The 10000-nt window shown below is 43.2% G+C and overlaps 2 protein-coding genes across 2 annotated transcripts in view; one reads left to right on the top strand and one right to left on the bottom strand.

The window, feature by feature from the left end:
* Positions 1 to 8875, bottom strand: part of Lrrc18 (leucine rich repeat containing 18) — a 23504-nt gene extending 14629 nt beyond the window's left edge. The window contains exons 1-2 of the mRNA XM_021203665.1: positions 8716 to 8875; positions 4749 to 4845 (exon numbers count right to left, since the gene is read on the bottom strand). The gene's annotated coding sequence lies outside the window, so the exon portion shown is untranslated. The remainder of the gene's footprint in view (positions 1 to 4748; positions 4846 to 8715) is intronic.
* Positions 1 to 10000, top strand: part of Wdfy4 (WDFY family member 4) — a 237520-nt gene that overhangs the window by 196570 nt on the left and 30950 nt on the right. The window lies entirely within an intron of this gene.

Here is a 10000-nt window from a genome sequence, read left to right as displayed (position 1 = left end):
AAAGGGAATAGGTGCCTTACAATTAAAATAAAATTTTAAGATTATTAGTTTAACAGACTAGAAAGGCCTTGTTCATCAACCCCAAGTTCCAAACAGGCAAAGCAGCCTGAACACAAGCAGAGGACAAAGGTCCCCCTGTCAGACATGCTGCTTCCAAACACTGGGCAGAGGGCTCAGCTCTGTGGCAGCCACCATGGTTTAAGCGCCACTCTCCAGACACATTTGCTCCCTGTTTCTTTCACAGCCACCCTTCCTCTTACAGACCAGAAAACTGTGGTTCAGAGAAGCAATGGCAGAATGGGTGGATGTACAGAGCAGACCACCTGCTCCCCGCTTACCATCTGAGGGGGGCTGGGCAACCTTCTGAACCCCGTGACCTCAGCTTCCTCTGCTGGCAATAGAGAATGCAGAGGCGCAGTCCAAGGCTGGGCTGAGGTACAGAGGAAGAACGTGGCAGCCTTCAAAGGGGCGGGTGAGGGGAAAGCATGAACTGTGGGATAGAACCTGCCAGCAGTGGACTGGGCTGGGTGGAAACCCAATGTGGGGTTCAGCCTGACACCTTCATGTGTTGCTGTGGGTCTCAACATTCCTAATGCTGTGACCCTTAAATACAGTGCCTCGTGTTGTGGGATTCCCCCTCCCCAACTTTAAAATTATTTCTTCCCCACTTCATAACTGTAACTTTACCAGTTATGAATCATAATGTAAATATCTTATATGAAGGATATCTCCCAAAGGGGTCACGACCCACGGGTTGAGAACCACCGGTGCACTATGCCAGCCATCACTGCCTCCTGGGCTTTTTCTTCATCCTGGAAGACAAGGGGACACATGGACCCTTCAAGGCGCACAGGGCCCATGTCATGTGGAGAGTCCTGCAGTACAGGCATTTTTGTGTGCATTGCACAAAACCTCTTGGTCCTGGTACAACTAACTTGATTTATTGTTTTTCTATATACGTTAAAATGATTTCAAGAACACTTTTTTTTTTTTTTTTAAGTTTTGTGGCTTAAAGGGGATTCAAGCATGCCAATGTTTGTTGGTCACTGAATGTGATGTCACTAGTGTGCCACTAGCCTTGGATGTGGCACTCTTAGGGTCAGGAATACTTTCAGTTTAGAAAATAGAGAGATTTTTTTTATAGGCACACACACACACACACACACACACACACACACACACACACACACACACACACACACACACACACACACACACACACACACACACACACACACACACACGGAGGCCGGAAGTCAGTGCTGGATCTCTTAGACTTAGAGCTACAGATGGTTGACCTACCTCCCTTACATGGATGCTTGGAACACACTTGGGTCTTCTGGGAACAAGTGTTCCTGGTTAATGATCCACCTCTCCAGACATGTTCCCTCTATGGTAACATGTGTGGTGGTATGTGAATGTGCTAGAAGGGCTCTGTAGCATCATAGCTGGAGCCAGTTTAAATGAGTTAAACCTTGTAGCTGGACATTCTACTTTGTGGGTTCTTTTTTCTTCCACCCTTCTCCACCCCTCTTCTACTCTTTCAACCCTTGACAATTAATAGAAGAGAACAAGAGGACAGGGGAAAAAGAGGGTAGAGTTATTGTTAGACTACTCCCTGCTGATTAGAGGCAACGAGTTCCTTGGTGCAAGTTTTGATCGTCATCTAATTTCTCCTTGCTTCTTCTTTGAACATGACTACTTAACAAACTGCAAGTCATAGCAACCAACTAACAACTCATAACCCCCTCTCTCAGGGCCTTAGCATGTATATATCCTCTGAAAAGTTCCCAGAATTCCAAATGTTTCACACTTGAAGAAACTATCTGCAGCTGGAAAAAATCATACCCCTGCTAGAGCATGAGACAAATCATAGTCAGCTGCTGTGGACAGTATGAAGCAGTCCTTTATTCATCTCACACTTGAGATTAAAACAAAAGCATATTTCCATAATATTTCTGTGTTTTTTTTCAAAGAAACCAAAATTCTCACTGCAAAACACAGAAGAGAAGGGAAAGCATTCAGAGGGAGAGATGGTCTAGGGTTGATGCTGGAGGTTGGGATGGAGAGGGAGCTGTTTCTAAGACTGTCTCTTTAGGGAACAAAGATAGAACTTTCCGCATATAAAATAGAAGCAGTTAAAACAGTGAATAAACAATGATCATTGAATAATTACTGTATAGTCACAGAATGGATTCAATATGAAACAAAAAACCTGAAAGTGCAAAAAGGTAAGATGTTTAAGATAATAACAAAGTATTACATGCCCACATGAGCCCAGTGTTCTTATAAGCAAGCACAACTACACAGAGCCAGCAATGGAGAAGCAGATAAGCAGCAACCATCGTACTTTCTGGAGATGAGAGCATTGCTTGTCAGCAGATTACAGATTCTGCAGTTTGCACACATATTCACATACACTCATACAAAAGGATACTTTTTCATGTTACACAAATTTTGATGACTTTTGCTGCCCTGTTTTTGTGTGTGTGTGTGTGTGTGTGTGTGTGTGTATACACGTGTGTGAGTGTGTGTGTGTGTGTGTGTGTGTGTGTGTGTGTGTGTGTGTGCATGTGTGTAACAGCAAGACTCTAAGATGTTAAACACATGAGTGGCCTCTTCCTGCTGACTTCGGACACACAGACATGACACACATACCAAGAATGACCTGAACTATTACTACTGTGTTTAGGATAAGACAAAGTTTCTAATCTTGTAGACCACCCATGTTGGAGCCATCTGGTCTGTTCCTTTCCAGATCTGTGTGCAAGCACTACAGAGGATTAAGCATTAGGCACCATGGTTACCAGCTTGTTTAAGGTGCTATAACATGTCTAGGCTCAGTTTTCTTATCTGCAAAATAGATCAGTAAATTATAATGTGTTAAAAACATAAATGAAGTGATTAACATATACTAAGGAGTGTGTTGGGTATTTAGTGATGCCAGCACCTGTGGACTAAGATTAATCTGTCAGCATCGTACACCATTTCCTCCTTCCCACCGTTAGCCCTGGACACTCCCCATTTGTCTATTATGTCAATAGTGGGCTTGGGAAATAGTCCTTACAGACTCCTGAACAAAACCACTGCAACCTTTAAACACATGCTGTCAATACCACACCAGCAATAAAAGAGTGTAAAAGCAGCTTATAGATGTATTTACATCTACAGTTCAATCGAATTATTCACTCATTCATTCATATGCCATGCATTCATTCATCCATTGTTTTTTGTTGTGGTAGTACTTATTGGTCATGTGACAGGCAGTGAATGACTAAGACAGTCTGTGTGAGAGGTGTCACCTGCTCAGGGGCAGGCCTGCATGTGTCTGGCTAGGAATAGCTGGCTGCTGGGGAGACAGAAAGGGGGAAAGTTGAGCAGATGAAGACAGAGCAGGGTAGCAGAGAAAGGTAGTGTGCCACCAGAGGTATGTTTTGTGTCTGTTGTATGAGCAGTTTGAAGCCTTCTAGACTGTAAGTCAGATAGAGAAAACTCAAAAATAGACTGAAAAAATTCAAAGGCCTTGGCATGTACTATTCAGTTCCACTCTTTTTAATGGGGCATTAGGTTCTGTGAAAGTACGTTGTGAGTCTCATCTCATTTAACTCAGACACTCCACTTCCAGGAATAAAGTCCACACCTTGACAGCCTTTCCTTTATCAGGCCACACCCCATGAACTTTGAGCCAGTATCTGTTTGAGCCAGCATGTGCTGTTCCAGTTGGTTTTTCCATGGAAGTTTGACTTTACAGTGTCCTGCAATGCATTTGGCTTTTCTGCGCCAAGAGGCAAGCTCCTGATTCATCACTTTCCCTAGGGGCTGAGGGAGCTGAGCTAGGTCCTGTGGGAACATTTGTCCTGTCCACGCCAAGTCCTATCCTCATGGCTTTTCAAAGACAGAGGAGAAGGCATGTGTAGGTCACAGACCCATGGTATTAAGACAGGTTTCATTATCTGAGACTGACAGAGAGCTGGGAATGACGAATGACGTTGGTGAATCAAATAGGTGATGATCTAAGGTGCCGATTGCTGCAGCTTGCCTGGCAGGGTGAGGGGTGGTTTCGGGTACTTGCTTAGGGTTTTGTAAGCACAGATACAAGGGACCTGAAAAGATCACCTTGTTCCCCATCACTCTGCCAACAGAAGGGAGCAGTTTAGGAAGTTGTCTGCCTCCTAGCCCCAGGGGACCCCTGGAAACTCACAAAGAAGCTAGCGACACCAAGCACCAGCCCAAACCAACCCAGCTTGGGCACTCCAGAACTCTGCAGGAGACTGTGACTGTCCCAGCACTTCCCTTCTGCTCTGGAGGCTCTTACTCAAGCCCAGAGGACAATGTGTCATTCTAGCCTGGAGCCCAGTCACTGCTCTGTCCCTCCTACTTGTGACTTTGCACAGACTCTTGGCCTTTCTGAGCCTGCATCTTATGTCCCCCCTGCTATGGGCCAGCCAAGGCATTTAGAGAAGCCCCAGGTACCCACTGGTCATTTATCTCCCCCGCCAAGCTTGTGCACGGTTCCAGACACCTGAAGACCAGCCTGTGTCCCCAGCCAGCTGTCCTGGCCAGGGACTCAGGGTAGGTGGCCTCCTCTCCTAACTAATCCATCAGCTGATCAGCTAGCGTCTAAGTGTTGGTAAATGAAGCAGCAGAGGGAGCAAGCGTTTGTAAGCTGCTTTCTCAGAGGAAAGGGCAAAGCATGGTTCAAAACAGAATAATAGGTGAGAGGCACCAGCGAGCAAAGCTTTCCTTACCTGCGTTTTGTCCTTAAGCTCCTTCGCTGTGAAACTTTGTCTCCAGGCAACAAGAGTCTTGGGACTTGGAGTTAATCAGCATAATCTTGAGGCCAGCCTACAAAGTGAAAGGAAAACGGGCTTGAAAGTGTTTCCAGGATACCGTTTCCAGGAAGCAAGGAATCTGATCCATGATCCAAACAGGTGACCCCTGCAGCTGGGCGCATCCTCTGGCTTCCAGCAGCAGGGCAAGAGTTTTCAACAAAGCAGCTTTCCATGGCAACCAAGCTAGTGACACTGAAAAGTCCCCAGGGCACCCAGGCCCCAGGACCTCACACGTGACTTTCTTCTTATTTCAAGTATGTGTGCATTTTCTTGCTTTTCGTTTGTGGGGAGGGGTGTCTTTTATATGTTTATTTACTTGAGTTTATTTATTTTTCTTGCAACTTTGTTTTTCTTTTAGCCCTATTGGATCAAAGCAACCACAGAGCTCTTGAGGTCACACTAGTGGGCCATGGCTTTCTCTCTGTTGACTGTTGTCAGTGAATGTGGCTGTGACATCTCTGGTTCAAGCACGGCCTTTCCTGTTGGTGTTGCTATGATACCTGTGTATTTCTTGGCTTTTTTTTTTTTTTTTTTTTTTTTTTTGCTAATGAGCATTTTCCTTTAGCTCAGTGGTTCTCAACCTTCTTAGTGCTACGACCCTCTAATACATTCTTCCTGTTGTGGTGACCCCAACCATAAATTCAACTCACTGCTATTTCATGAATGCATTTTTTGTGACCGTTGTGAATCATAATATAAAAAAATCTGTGTTTTCTGATGGTCTTCCTGTGAAAAGGCTACTCAATCTCCAAAGGGGCCACCACCCACAGCTTGAAAATGCTACTTTAGATTAACTTTCTAGTATTTAAGAAAACTAGCCAAGCCAGTGTGGTGGCGCACGCCTTTAATCCCAGCACTCAGGAGGCAGAGGCAGGCGGATTTCTGAGTTTGAGGCCAGCCTGGTCTACAAAGTGAGTTCCAGGACAGCCTATGCTACACAGAGAAACCCTGTCTCGAAAAAACAAACAAACAAACAAAAGACAGAAAGAAAGAAAAGAAAGAAAGAAAGAAAGAAAGAAAGAAAGAAAGAAAGAAAGAAAGAAAGAAAGGAAGAAAGAAAGGAAAGTAGCCAAACAATGTTATTCTGCAAATAAGAAAATGACACCGCAGAAGCAAAATGTATAGAAATAAAAACTAATATTATAAACTCCTCTAACTGAACATAAATTAGAACATAAATAGAATGGCTATCAATAAGTAAATGTTTTAAATTCATAATTAATCCAAGCAATAAAACATTTTAAAGTATAGAAGAGCAAAATATATACCACTACTATTTCATGTTTAAGTTTAAAGATAAAGACAAAATGCAGTGCTGAATCTATACAATAAGTGATTTAATTGAATTAACAAGTATAATTAGAAATTTTTTAAAAAGCCAAAAGTTTACTACAGGGTATATTTGTAATTGAAATATATAATATATATATAATTTAAGTAAGAAAACATAATTTAAAAGTCGGGAAATCAAGTAAAAATATAAAATCAATATCTTTCATAAAAGAAAACGTACAAGAAGAAAAATATCTTTAAAGTGCTGATATGTAAACTCGTATGGAAAGGAAACCAGGTGTAACTTGGCATCTGGATGTAGTAGAAGATATGGTGAAAAGGCCGTTATCTTCATTCATGTGGAGGAAATAGGCCTTAGTGAGAATCAGACACAAATTAGGTATCCATATAATCTAACCAGGCTTGAACAGTCATCAGATATTCTTATTAGGTCTAGAACTGTATACATGCTAGAGGTGGCAGAGAAAGCTATAAGGGAAAGATGAGCAGTCTATTTGTCAAGGAAAGCCTCTAATTTGAAAGTATACTTCTGTCTTCTTCTGGATTTTTTCTTTTCCTTTTTTTAAAGACAGGGTCTAGCCCTGTAGCCCAGGGTAACCTGGAACTATGTGATCTTCCTGTTCAGCTTCCCTTGTAGTGAGTTTACATGTGTGACCTACAATGCCTATTGATTTCTATTGATCTAGTACCTGAATCTGAAAATTGGGGTTCAGGTTAATCTGCATTTGCTTCTGAGGGTCACCAAGGTAATTTGCAAAGTAGGTTTCTGGTGCCAGCCTCTCTTGACTTCTTGGTAGGTGACTGCTCATGTCAGGCACTGTCCCCCAGCATCTGTTAGCACATTCTTTCCCTACCTAGAGAATGTTATGGGGTCCAGAACAGTGCAAGACACAGGCTTCCCTGTCTTGAGATGCACAACATCCCACCAGCAGAAATATGGTTCCAGTTTACTGAAATTGGCAAATTTTCTTTATTTTGGATTGGAGGGGGCGGTTGTTTCTGCTTGATTGTTTTTTTGTTTGTTTGTTTGTTTGTTTTTTTGTTTTGTTTTTGAAATGACTTTATTTGAGAATCAGATCTCCCAGTTGCCCACATGCCTGGTCTATCATGTCTTTACAACTGTTTTGTAAAAGACAAAGCAGCAAGGGAGAAGTTGGAGGCTCTAGGCAGGGTATGAAGATGCTTCTGCTCTGACTAGGAAGCCCGTGTTAAACTTTGGGCCCTCATTGAATATCTTCTGAGTTGGGGCTAGACCTAGCCTCCTAGTCCAATAGGCAGGGGCTGGGGAGGAGACCCCAGGTTCCTTCCTGGATGGGAATGGAGAGGATACAGACTCCAGGTGCTTGGGAAAAAATAAAACAAAAAACCAAACAAACAAACAAATAAAAAACTAAAACCCACTTCTTCTGAGAACCCAAAACTGCTAGGTAGGTCGGATGAGCCCTCTAAGGAAGGTGTATGTTCTTGAAACACAGCTGAGATTCTACTCACTGCCGCCCTTCCCGAAGATTGGTGTCATGCGGTGTTAAGATGGTCTGGTGGAGCTGTCCCTAGCAAGCAGAATCAAAGCATGACCATAAAGTAACCCTTAAGCATTGATCTATGTGGTATTTGGGGACTGGAAGGTCCGAAGGTAACATGATATCACAATAGAGAAACCTGGGTGAAAATCCCCTCAGAATAAAGAAAGGGGATGCAGTATGAAGTTCTTGGGAGATTGCCTTCTCATCTTTGGAAGTCATCCACAAGAGAGCAAATAATGGATGGAGAGGAAGTAGATGAGGTGCGTCTTCTGTGAAGACCAAGCTGGGTCATCTTCAGGGTAGACAAGGTCACACTTCCTCATTCATCTTCAATGGCTTCATTTGAGTCCTTCTGTTCTTTTCTAAACTCAGCTCCAAGTTGCCCATCGGCCCCAGACTCCATATGGATTCCTGGTTAACTCTGGGAGTTAACTGGGTTGACAGAGGAGGTTTTACATCATTCTAGAATCACCCAGAGGGGTATCGAAAGAACTGAGCACATCTTCATTAGAAAGCAGGTCCTCACTCTTGCTACCATACTCTTCTTCCTTCTGTAGTAGAAAAACAGTCAACCTGCTGTGCTTGATCAGTGCCAGTATCTGTTAACTGTAACACCTATGAGGGAGGAGTCTGTGCCCACACCTGTTCCAGCCTTATCCATACTCATGATAACACTTGCTCTCCACACTACTACATAAGTGTGGCTAGCATGTTGAACGGATGAGCTAAGAACATTTAAGACGGTCCTGGTGTCCCTGTCTGAGTCTTAGTCAAATGGTGTCAAGTGAATGAGAGTCCAGATTTTCTCAGCTTCAAAGCCACAGGTTTTTCCATTTCTGCCTCTCCCAAAACTCAGGAGGGCTTTAGGAAGTCAAGAGCAGCATCTGACATCTTATTTAATCTCAAACACACTTTATTTTGATAGACAGAGCAATTCATCAGATAAAGAAGTGATTTTTTTTTATTAATCACCAGGTATGTATAACCAACTCATAGAGTATTTCAAGAGCTAGACTTACTTTTGAAAGATATGGTTGAGAAACCATATGTTAAAAAGTAGAACTCACTTTTGGTTGGATGTCTTACCACCATTTGGTAATGGCGTCTTTGTCTGGTGGTAACAGAAAGGGTGGGCCTTCCTTGGAGCTCATAGCCGATGATCTAGAGGAAGGGAGAGGAGACCCTTGCTCTCCCCAACTCCATTCCGCTCTAGAGAAACCTCACAAATGACCATGGGCAGAGTTCTAGAATGTTTCTGAAAGGATAGGTGACAGAGGCCTTTTTACTTCCTGAACTCTGAAAAGCCACATTTTACCCCAAATTCTCACTATTTCATATTTTAAGATAAAAACTAAGCTTATGAGGTTTCAGAATGCCAGGTCCACATGCTCTTAGCTCCAGAAGGCTTAGAACATTCAGGGATATCCAGAGGGTTCCAAGTAGCAATGATCACTGTCGCTAGCTTAGCTCTGCTTGCTTTTATAGCCATCAGGGAAGCCTGTCTTGTATGACTGTGGGGAGGAGGGGGTACTGGAAGGCCTAGCAGGTGACATGTGTATTGGGGAGTAGGGGGACATTTGTGAACAGTTGACCAGAAGACGAACAGTCTGGGAAGATGAGATATGGTTTGGCTTGATGGAGCAGTGACCTGATCTTAAGGGTGGAGTGGAACTCTCATGGAACATTGCATGTCATGGCCAAGGACAGCACAGAGGCTGAAGAACTGAGCTCTACATGTCCTTGTTGAATGGCAGGAGACAGGGCTCCCTCCCCACACACCCTTCCTAATAGTGTGTTTTGATGTACCCTTCAATGCATTCCTCCAGATAGACCACCCAGTGTTATCTCCTTACTTCACTCTGAATGTCTTAACTGTAGAAGTAAAAGAGAGTGCCGCCTTTTAAGAGAAATATATGGTCATGTGCTTAATCATTTCAAAGCTGAAAATGTTCCTTACTCTCTAACCCAGTAGCCTGACAGCTAGAAACACATCTGCATGGCACAGTTCTGAAGCTGTCACACAAACTCAGGGCAATGTGAGCTGGTCTCTCAGGAGCCTGTTGAACAAGTGAAGTGATATGACCAAAATCCATGTATAATAATTAAAAACAAAATAACACAAGCATATGGACATGCGTATGGGAAAATGTTTTCTACACCAGCACACTTAGAATCTGTTAATTAGGCTTATTGAGTTCAAGCAGTAGTTTGTAGACTAATGTATAGTTCCCCTCGTGGAGTTTGCAGTTTTCCCTGAATCACATCTATATTTATATTTGGTGTCTAAGAGGATATGATATATGAGGCAAAGGGGGCCAAGTGATAGGAAGCCATGAGAATCCAGGAAGGGCT

The sequence above is a fragment of the Mus pahari genome, chromosome 8, assembly GCF_900095145.1.
Source record: "Mus pahari chromosome 8, PAHARI_EIJ_v1.1, whole genome shotgun sequence".
Lineage (NCBI taxonomy): Eukaryota > Metazoa > Chordata > Mammalia > Rodentia > Muridae > Mus > Mus pahari.
This window is presented reverse-complemented; position numbering and strand designations above follow the sequence as displayed.